This window comes from Cannabis sativa, chromosome X, assembly GCF_029168945.1.
Source record: "Cannabis sativa cultivar Pink pepper isolate KNU-18-1 chromosome X, ASM2916894v1, whole genome shotgun sequence".
NCBI classification, from domain to species: Eukaryota; Viridiplantae; Streptophyta; class Magnoliopsida; order Rosales; family Cannabaceae; genus Cannabis; species Cannabis sativa.
The window spans coordinates 15656534-15668368 of NC_083610.1; positions in this window are offsets into that span (position 1 = coordinate 15656534).

Genomic DNA, 11835 nt, shown 5'->3' on the forward strand with positions numbered 1-11835 from the left:
AAATGATGAAATTAATTTAATTATGTGCTTAATAGAACTATATTATTATATAGTATGCCTGTGTTGTCTTTTCAGGTGTGTTCTGACAGGTTGGCGCGGTATAGTCACAACCGGGTATTTTGGGCCGAACCGGGTTCGGGCCCGAAATGCAAATTAGATTGAATTAATTGGCATTTTATTTGATAATGAGAAATCTGAAATTTAATTGGGTTTGAATTGGTGTGTAAATGTCATTTTGCCCTTGCATGCCTAAGTGAATGTTATTTGGCCCTAGGGGGCAAAATGGTCTTTTTAGACCCTTAATTTATGTTTAATAAAAGAATGATTTTAAGGAAAAGAGAATTATTTTTTCTAGTTTTCCTTCAGCCCTAAAACCGTACCTCTCCTCTCCTCTTCACTTATTTCTTAAATGTTTAGATTTTTGTAGATTGTTCTTGAATTGAAGGTTTTGTAAAGTTGAATTTCTTGTGGGTAGAAGCTTGAAGTTGTGGTAAGCTTCTAGACTTTCTTGCTGAAGTTATTTCACTAATTTTGAAATTGAAAGAAAAGCATAATGTGTTGAGGAATTTCTTTTGGATGCATGTTAGTAAAGAGTTGATGATTAGTGATTGTGTATGCTTGATTTTGTAGTAAAATGGTGTAGATTTCTCTTAATATGTTGTGGATGTGATTCTTAGGTTGTATGTATGCTTGATTTTGGATTATTGGTTCTGTTTTAAGTTAGTTTCAAGCTTGAGAATTTGGTTGTGAGATTCAAGAGCTTGAATAAATGTTGTATGGAATTTTTTTGGGTCAAGTTTAGAGCTTGAGAGTTGTATATTGTTAAATCTGATTTTGGTTGTGGATTAATGCATGAATTTTGTGTTTTTATCCTCTATTTTGGTTGAGATTCGATTATATGGAAAAGTGGGCATGTTTAGACCTTAAAATATGGTTTTCTGGGTTTTTCGAACCCAGTGGCCGCGACCAGATCTATGGTCGCCGCGGCCATAAAACCTGGCAGTGAGCCATCTTTTTCCTGATTTTGTTTTGGCCATAACTTTTGACTCGGGACTCCGTTTGGGACGTTCTTTATACCGTTGGAAAGCTCTTTTTGAGCTCTATGTGATTATCTGTATTTGAAATGCCATGAATTTATTTTATGAATGTGAAATCAGGGGTTAACCCTATTTGTGAAAATCCCGGATTGTGTGTGACTAGGATTACCGGCACCTGGTCAGGAGCACCCGGGGATTTGGAATCTCTATTATTGCGGGACAACAGGTAAGACAGTGGTTTGCACGTAGAGTATGCGCAGTGGCGCTTATGTTGAATATGATATATGTGAGTTATGGTAATCGGGATTAGGGTTATTACCCTAATAGGAACGGTTTGTTAGCCTAGGGTTATTACTCTAGTGAAATATGTGTATAAATGTCATGCCATGTTAATTGAAATGAAATTTAAGGATTATGCGCTCAAGGCATAATTAGGTTGGACTCGGTACACATAACCGAGATGAACCACTTCTAAGGCCTTAATGTATTTAGACGTGTGAGAGCAACACGTGGTTCTACGTCACGTAGATTTAATTAGATGTGTGAGCGTAACACATAGGTCTACGCCACGTAGACATAAATGGGCATGTTGATATAGTGATTAGGTCTGTGCTATACAGACATATGTAAATGAGCATATTATATTTATTGTGATTTATACTGTCTTGCTGGGCTTGGCTCACGGGTGCTCTACTGTGCAGGAAAGGGTAAGGCATTAGCTGATCTGCCATGAGTTTTCAGGAGCAGGACGAAGAATGTACATGTTCACGCCACTTCAGACCAAGCGGGTTATGGGTCTAACAGTGTTGACTTTTGTATTCTGTTTTGCCGCTTAGGCCGGCTAGTAAGAAAGAACTTGTAATAATTTTGTAAATATTTTTGGGATCCCAACTATGTTTGAAAAGTTTAAATATATTACAAGTTTATTTTCAGTCTGTTTAATATAAAAGTTTAAATTCTGCGCTATTTTTAATTAGTAATCCCGGTTAGGGGATTAGGGTTTCATAATAGTTTTGGGTAGCGTGCCTAATTATTTAGGGCGTTACTACCCTAGTACCCCCCTGAGTGGCATAGAAACTTTGTTTTTAAGGCACTCGGTTTTATTTAACATAGAGGAGGCATACATTTGGACGGTACAAACCCTTTGAACAAAATCTAAGTTTAATTCGCTACTGGTAATATTTTCTGAGGTGATCGGCATTCCAGGCTCTTGGGACAGTAGTTCCGTCCATTCTTTTCAGTTTGTAAGTGCCAGAACCGATTTCGTCCTCGATTTCATATGGTCCTTCCCAATTTGGTCCAAGTACTCCCACTCCGGGTTCTTGGGTGGCTGGGAAAACCCTTCTTAGGACCATATCCCCAATAGCGAATTTTCTGTTTTTAACCTTGGAGTTAAAATACTTGGTCTCCTTCTTTTGATAAGCGGCCATCCGTATTTGGGACTCATCCCGGAGTTCTTCGACTTGATCCAGAGCTTCTTGGAGCAGGGCCTGATTGGTGGCCGGATCGTAAGTCGTCCTCCTGTGGGATGGGAATAATGTTTCCACCGGGACCATTGCTTCACAGCCGTACGCCATTGAGAACGGCGAGTGACCGGTTGTGGTTCTGGGGGTCGTCCGGTAGGCCCACAATACCCTTGGCAATTCTTCGGTGCCGGTTATTTTTACAGCGTTGAGCCTTCTTTTTCAAGGTGACCTTTAGGATTTTATTGACTGCTTCCGCCTGGCCGTTTGTTTGAGGCCGGGCTACCGCGGAGAAGCTCTTTACCACTCCGTGTTGGTTGTAGAAGTCAGTAAATTCCTCGCAATCAAATTGCTTTCCATTGTCTGAGACTATCTTGTGAGGCAAGCCGTATCGACACACTATGTTTTTGATAACAAAGTCCAACGCCTTCTTAGCAGTTATTGTCTTCATAGGCTCAGCCTCTGTCCACTTGGTGAAGTAGTCCACTGCTACTATTGCATACTTTACCCCTCCTTTTCCCGTAGGTAGAGACCCGATGAGATCTATTCCCGTACCGCGAAGGGCCAGGGGCTGGTCATCAAAGTGATCTCATTTGGAGGAGCTCTCGGTATGTTCGCGTACCTTTGGCACGAGTCACACTTTTGGACATAGTCTATACAATCTTTTTTCATTGTTGGCCAGAAGTATCCCTGCCTCAATATTTTCTTTGAGAGGCTGGGTCCTCCCGTATGATCTCCACAGAACCCTTCATGGACCTCCAGCATGATTTGTCTAGCTTCAGGGTCCGATACACACCTTAAATAAGGCATGCTGAGTCCTCTCCGGTAGAGAATTTGATCCATCATTACATAACGATGAGCCTGATACTGAATCTTTCGAGACAGTGCCCTTTCTTGGGGCAACTCACCTGAGGTTATGTACTTTATGATGGGGACCATCCAGCTGGGTTCTTGCCCAACCGTTTGTGTGGTCTCTTTTATTTTGATGCTTGGCTCTGCCAAGCGTTCCACTGGTACTACCCCCAGCTCTTCGATTTCGCTGTCCGAGGCTAACTTAGCCAGACAGTCCGCGTGAGCGTTCTTTTCTCGGGGGATTCTTTCTATTTTATAGTTCGTGAACTCGTGGAGCAGTTCTCGGACTATTGTTACGTACGCGACCATCCTTTCGCCGCGAGTTTGATATTCTCCGGAAACTTGGTTTACGACCAGCTGAGAATCGCTGTAGACTTCCACCCTCTTGGCTCCTAAAGCTTTAGCCAGTTTTAGCCCTGCTATCAGGGCCTCATATTCGGCTTCATTATTCGAAGCTGTGAAGTTGAATCGGAGTGCTGCCTGGAGCCGCAACCCAGTAGGCGATATCATAGCCACTCCGGCTCCTGAACCGTTTTCATTAGAAGCTCCATCCACAAATACTCTCCAAGTGGGGATGGGTGGCTCCGGTGTATTGGCTGTTGCCTCGGCTTCATTACATTCGGTGATGAAGTCCGCCAAGGCTTGGCCTTTTATGGAAATCCGGGGCACATAATGCAAGTCGAACTGACTCAGCTCCATTGCCCACTTGAGGAGTCTTCCGGATGCTTCAGGCTTCTGGAGAACTTGGCGGAGTGGATGATTGGTCAGAATTCTGATCGGATGGGCTTGGAAGTATGGTCTCAACTTCCTTGATGCCATCAGGAGGCAGAATACTAATTTTTCAATAACCGGGTACCTTGTCTCGGCCCCTACCATGCGTTTACTAACATAGTACACGGGGTGCTGAATTTTTTCTTCCTCCCGGACTCGGCAAAGATCGACCGCATGCTCGGAGACGGCCAAGTAAAGGAACAAGTCTTCTCCAAGGACGGGTTTTGATAGGATAGGGGGTTTGGCCATGTGGTCTTTTAACCTTTTGAATGCCTCCTCGCATTCATCTGTCCATTCGAACTTTTGGCATTTCTTCAGTATGTTGAAGAAGGGTATGCACTTGTCCGTGGACCGTGAGATAAAGCGGCTCAGTGCGGCTACCTTTCCGGTCAAACTTTGCACGTCCTTATGTTTCTTGGGGGATGGCATGTCCAGGAGAGCTTGGATTTTCTCCGGGTTCGCTTCGATCCCCCTTTGGCTGACTATGAAGCCCAGGAATTTTCCCGACTTGACCCCGAAGGTGCATTTTTTCGGATTGAGTTTCATGCCGTATCTCCGGACGACTTCGAAACATTCCTCTAAGTCGCTTGCATGGCTGTTGCATGCTTTGGATTTGACGAGCATGTCGTCTACATATACTTCCATGTTTCGTCCCAGGAGGCTTTTAAACATCCGGTTAACCATTCTTTGATAGGTTGCTCCGGCGTTTTTCAGTCCGAAAGGCATGACTAGGTAACAGTATACCCCCTTATCTGGCCCCGAAGCTAGTGCACTCCGGTCCGCTCGTATGCATTTTTATTTGGTTGTACCCAGCATAGGCATCCATGAAAGACAACAGCTTAAATCCGGACGTGGCGTCCACCATCTGGTCGATCCTGGGCAGCGGAAAGCAGTCCTTTGGGCAGGCTTTATTTAGATCTGTGAAATCTATACAAACCCGCCAAGTCCCGTTTGGCTTGGGCACCAGGACCGGATTGGCCAGCCATTCCGGATAGTATACGTCGCGGATCATGCTATTGGACAAAAGTTTATCCACCTCTTTCTCTAAGGCCTCGGCTTTCACCGAGTCGAGCGGGCGTCTCTTTTGCTGTACAGGGGGCATGTCCGGGTTGACATTGAGTACATGGGTGATGACATGAGGGCTGATGCCGGTCATGTCTTCTTGGCGCCATGCAAAAATGTCGATGGCACCCTTCAGTGTTTTTATTATTTTATCTTTTTCCTCCGGATCTAGGCTTCTCCCTATCCGGAGTACTTTGGTGGAGTCGTCGTCGCACACTGGTATTTCTTCGACGTCCTCCATTGGTTCTACGACCCTTTCGGATCCTATGCGAGGATCCAGCTCGTCTTCTTCAGCCTTCTCTATCTCAGGGGGCCCCCGGACCATGAGTACTGGCAAGTGGGTGGCAACATTGTAACATTGCCTGGCCTCTCCTTGATTTCCCCTCACCGTTCCGACTCCGGCTTCCTGGGTAGGGAATTTTAGGCATAGGTGTCGGATTGAAGTTATTGCACCAAAGTCGACGAGGGCCGGTCGGCCTAAGATTGCGTTGTAGGCTGTCGGACAGTCTACCACCACGAAGGTGCAATACTTGAATGTGCTTTGGGGGGTATCCGGGCACAGGGTAACTGGGAGCCTGACTTTTCCCATCGGGATTAGCGTTGTCCCGTTAAACCCTGTGAGCTGCGATCCACTAGGAGAGAGGTCCCGGTCGGTCAACCCTATCGCAGTGAAGGCTTCTTTGAAGAGCAAGTTCACGGAACTTCCATTGTCAATCAGGACCCTAGCCACCACTTTATTTGCGATGGGGGTCTCTATGACCAGCGGGTCGTGATGAGGAAAACGCACCGTCTTGGCGTCTTCTTCCGTGAACGTTATGGGTTGGTCCATTAGCCGAGGCCTTTGAGCTGGGAGTTGAGTGACCTCCCACACCTCACTGTGTCTTGCGGCCTCGGCATATCTCTTTCGCTCCTTTCGAGTGTTTCCTCCGATATGGGGACCTCCGGAGATCATGGCTACCCGTCCATTAGGCCGGGGCGGTAGTCCGGGTATATGCTGGGTGTCACTGCGCGGAGCAGTGGAGGCAATACTCCCGCCGTACCCCCTGGTGTTCCCGAAGGCATACCCCCTGCCACCTGCCCCGGGTTAAGGTGGGGCAACCTATTTTTGATCCACTCATAGAGGTGGCCCAAACGGATCAGATTCTCAATCTCATCTTTGAGATTTTTACACTCATTGGTGCTGTGGCCAATGTCGTTGTGGTACTCGCACCTTTTACTCGGATCTCTCCGGGAGCTGTCTCTGTACAATGGCTGGGGTCTCCGGTAGTGCGTATTCTGCCTTGTGGCAAAATATACACGTTCCTGGGAGTCCGTGAGCTCTGTGTACTGGGTGTATTGGGGTGTGTACCCCTTCTTTTGGCGCTTCTCTCCCGTTCGGGTGCTGCCCTTGGAAGACCTTTTGCTTCTCGACCCCTGGGTAGGGCCTGTTAAGCTAGCGGTCGGGGCAGCCTGTGAAGGAGTCCGTCCATTCACCCCGGACGGGTTGTCGTAATGGGAAGATGCCGGGGGCAAAGCTTGGCCCTGGCTGTATCCGGGAGTAGCAGAAAACTATATGCCACTTATCGGAGGGGTCGCGGTCGGGACAGTACCCGAGGGCGATACTCCTGGCATGTATCCTGCTATCCCGTGGGATAATAGCCTCCGTAAGCCACGATCCGGGCTTCTTCGAGGTTAATATATTTTTGGACTCGCTTCGGAAGTCCCGAAGGCTAGCAGCGCCTTCTTCGTAATTCGTTCCAGAAGGGAGTCCCGGTGCGTATTCCTCGCTTGGAGAAGCGCAAGCCGTTGTCCGTCGTCGACCTTCTTGGTCTTCGAGGCTTCCTCTCGAACCTCTTGATGTAATTCTTCAAGGTCTCGGTGGGCGGTTGCTTGATGTTGGTCAAGGCACTAACCTCCAAGTTGACCTTCTGGCGGCGACAAATTGTCTCCGAAGTTGGTTTGGAGTTTGTTCCAACATCCCACCGATCCCGGTTCCAATTTCTTGAACCATTCCTCCGCCGATCCGCTCGAGTGAGGGGGAAGCATAAGCATTTGGCGTCATTGCCGACCCGCATGACCGTCATGACTCGGTTGAATCGTGACAAGTGATCACCGGGGTCGGAGTTCCCGCATATGCCGCCATCTCGGGCATCTTGAAGTTTTTAGGGAGCTCCGCCTCCAGGATATGTTTGGCACAAGGCTCCCGATCCTCACTGTCCGAGTCGGAGTCATCTCCCTTCTGCCTCCGGGAGACTCGGGCAATATCTTTTCGAAGTATGGCAAGCTCTGCCATAATTCCTTCGTTTACGAACCCGAGGAGACTACGGGTGCGTATCTTTTTTGGTCAAGGTGATCCCGGAGGTCACCTTGATTCCCATTGATTTGATTTCTCAGATCAATGGGTGGACATCTCTGTCCTCCTCTTCCTCTACCCCCTGGTTCCTGGTGCACGGAAACGCTTTTCCGGTCCCCTCGATCCTGAGGGCCAAGACTCCCTCTTTGGGGCTTGCCCCTCTGCGGACCTTTCCCTTTAGGGAAATCCGAGCGGACCTTTCGCGGATCCTGCGCCTTTTTCTTTCGACCAGGGGCAGAAGTAGGGTTTTTTGTTTGGTTTTCCTCAGCAGGGTGCCTTATAGGGCTAGGTTCCCTAGGCCTTTGCTGCTGGGAATTAGGCGAAGACGTCGCTGGCTCCCCGTCGAGTCCAGCGGCCATCGCCTTGGGATGCACGTGAATACCAGCTGCCTCCATGGCTTTCTGCATGGCTAGCATCACTTCATGCATTTTTTGATTTTGCACTTTCTGAGCTTCGATCTCGGCTTCATGATCGATAGATTTTTGTCTGAGGAGCACCAGCTCTTGGTAGCTTCCATCATCATAGGCATACTCGTCGAGGTGTTCCTCGTGGTTTTCCTCGGGAACTATTTCTTCTTCTTCCTCGGACTCCTCTGCCGCCCTTGAGGCTACATCTTCCTCATTGGGATCTTGAGCGTCTTCTAGAGGGCGAGGATGACGTGTAGCTCTTGTCTCCACCATTATCGTGAAGTTAAATGCTTGTTGTGAAGCAGCTTTCCTCAGCTCTCAATGAAAGCACCAAAATGTTGACCGAGGTTTTCGGCAACTATTAAAATATAATTATTATAATGAGCTGTAAGAAAGTAAGATGAAGACTTTTTACGTGGTTGGGGCGTTAATGAGCCTTAGTCCACGAGCCACTGCTATTAATGGATGTATTTAATACAGATTCTACACTTGAGAGAATGTTTTCCTCTTAAATACAGAGAATGTTCTTGGTGAGTTTTTTCTCTTCTTGCTCTTTTTGCAACCAAGATTCTCGACCCCATTAAATGAGCTTTGAGGGGTTATTTATAGTGTTTTGGTGGGGTAATCCCTAGAATTGTTCTTACACATGTGTCTGTAAGTATCCATAAAGTTGGGCATTTCCGATGAATATACCATGGGTGATGCATGGTCAAATCCCTAGGTGCTGTAGGGTTTTTATGGAGAATGTCCTTTTTGTCTTATGATTGACGTGACTCTTCGCAGAGTAGCCGTCGCTAGACTTAAATGATCATTACTGTAGCGCTGCTGTTCGGGGGTTGTGCCGTCAGACTTTATTGCGTGTTACAGTCCCAACACGCTTCCTCCCATGCAGCATTAAATGCGACTTGATTTCTCGGGAGAGACCTGACACATCCCGGAGTGCCTTCATGCTATGCTAGCTTCCGGGAGTACCTTGTACTCCGGGTATATCCTCCGGGACCCATGCGAATAGCGCTTCCTGGTGGCATAAAAAGACTTAGCAAAACCTTTCCAAGTTATCTGATCCACGTGTCCCCTCTTGACTGGTCCACGTATATTGGGCGAATTTAGGAGCAACAATTGTAGTATCCATTGATATAATTAATTCCAGTAATTAGCGCTCCATGTGTTGGTTCATAATTAGTTTTGTTCAAATTATCATTTTACTCTTCTAATTACTTCTTTATCCTTTAGTACCATTAACTCCCTTGTGGAAGTATAATTTAGATCCCATCTAAATTTGTGCACAACTTTTCAGTTCTAGAATTAACACTTAAAAAGAACCAACATTCGATCAGTTAGGAAAGTCAGGATTCTATAAATATAGATCATATTCCCAGCCATCCATATTATTAGATTCCCAAAATAACGAGTGAATCAAAGAAACTAATAACATGAACATGAGTTTATGATTCCTCAAGATTTAGGCTGATCTACTATTGATCATCATTATGATATGAATTAGATTTTTTTAGTAAACAACATGTTGGATAAAGACAACTTCATTCATATCGATCATTGTCATATATAATCTCTATTATATACAACACATTCACTTTGATGTCATACTACATCCGTAATCCGAACTGAGCTTACTTGGACCAAAGAACGGGCATCAGTGAATTATACTAGCAACTATTGATTAAAGATTCTATAACTTTAATATGTTGTTGACTGTTTTATTCATAGCTAAGTGGTCTTAGTTCTCTGTACAGCTACAAGCTACAATCTCATATATAAATAAAGAATTTTTTGATATTTCATGTAAATCATTCGATTATAAATAATAATATAACATTCAAGCTTATATAAAAATCTTCAACTCTTTATTAATAATTAGAAATATCTTTATAGGTTTTTCAGGGCATAAACCCTAACACATGTTCCAATTGTCTTCCCACTAAGGTTCAATTGAAAACCAAGCATGTAACTACCGATCTCAACTGTTTTTGGTGCAACATTGCTCCTGAATCTTTCTTACATTTGTTGGTTTGTTGCAACTTTTCTCAACAATGTTGGAGAAGTCTTTTTGGTGTTATTAGGGACATTTTAGAGGGCTTCTTTGCGACCTGGTTTCAACTAAGTCTCTCTTCTTGGCTTCGTGAGGAAGTGGAGTTGGTGTCTATGCTTTGTTGGGCATTATGAAAATGTCGTGATAATTTAGTTTGGTCAAGCATTCTGTCGTCGGTGGATAAGGTAGTCTCATTAAGCAAACATACTTTCAATCAATAAAAATTTACTCAAATTTACTCCAAAAAATTTTCTCAATTTGATATGAAATGTTGAGAAAGGTGAGCAATGGGTTAAATCTTACTTTAATATGATCAAAGTTAATGTGGATGGGGCTATTTTCACCCAAGTGAAGTGCTTTGGCTTTAGCTTCGTGGCTCGAGATCATGAAGGAGCTCTAATCAAAGCCAATCAAGCATCAAAACCGAGTATGGTTTCTGCTGTCATTGCAGAAGCAGTCAGCATCAAAAAGGCACTAAGTTGGTTCAAACACCAAGATTGGTCAAACATAATAGTGGAAACAGAGTGCATTAATGTTGTGCATGCCATTTAAAGTACTCGTCATATGATCTCTCCATATGGTGTTTAATTAATGAGTCTAAACTTTTATTATTGAAATTATATAATGTGTCGGTTAATCTTGTTAAACAATCTGCGAATAAGGTGTCCCAATTTCTTACACAATACTCCTATTCTATAGCTAGTTGTATCATGAGTAGGGAGTTTATACCAACTGATTTGTTATCTTTGTTATTGAAGGATAATTAATTAATGAAGTCGTTATTTTATTTTTATATAAAAAAGATAGTATTACAATTTAAATAAGATGAGCAACGAAGTTCAGACAAGAAGGCTCTGGTGTGTTGATGTTATTCAAGAGGACCTTCGGGCCGGGGTACGTTGCAAAAACTACCTGTTTAACACAACGTTGATACTATAGCCCTAGGGAGTGGTGAACCCTAGGAGTAGTCACTCAACATGCTATACTTGAAACGACGATGGCTCCATACCCTGATATGGATTGTGAGGGGGCTCAATACCCCTTAACAATCCCCAGGGGAGGTGAATCAGAGGAGAGAGGAAGCCCTCGTAGTCGGAGTAAAATATTAGATAATTACAATTTATATTTTAATAAAATATAAAATACCAATTAATTACTAATTAAAATATCAACATGATTTCTTTCAAAAAAAAAATATCATGATTTTTTTGTCAAAAAAAAAAAATAATCAGCATAAATTGTTTTTAAAAATATATATACTATTAATTGTATTTTTTTTTAGAAAAAACAACCAAATTAAAATTTCAAGAGTTACTCCCATCTATTTTTTGACTGTTGTTTATTTCAGCAGGTTATGGAGCAAGTGAGTGAGCATATGGCCGGGAATCAGGAGGTGGCTGACTGGTTTCCAAAGCTGGCAGCAGTGGCTGATTCTGAACAGCAGGGACAAGAAGCATCGAATTCATGTGTCGATATTGGCAGCCATGATTTACAGCATTTGGAGCAATAGGAACAATTGTCTTTTCAACAAATACTCAAATACAACTTCAAAGATTACACAGGATATTAAAAAAACAATGTATTATAGATTACATGTAACTAAAAAAAGAAGTTTGAAAGATCATGAGAAGTAGGGTAAGTAGGGTTGTACAAAAAAAATTTGTAAACCGCCCAAACTGAACCGAAAAAACCGATAAAAATTACAAACTGAAATAACCCGAAAAAATTACAAACCGCCCAATCTGTTAATTGGGCGGGTTGAAAATAGGTCCAACCCGCCTAATTAAATCGACCAACCTGATTTTGCACCTTTAATTTTTTTTTTTTTTAACTTTTTAGTTTTTATTATATATAACATAAA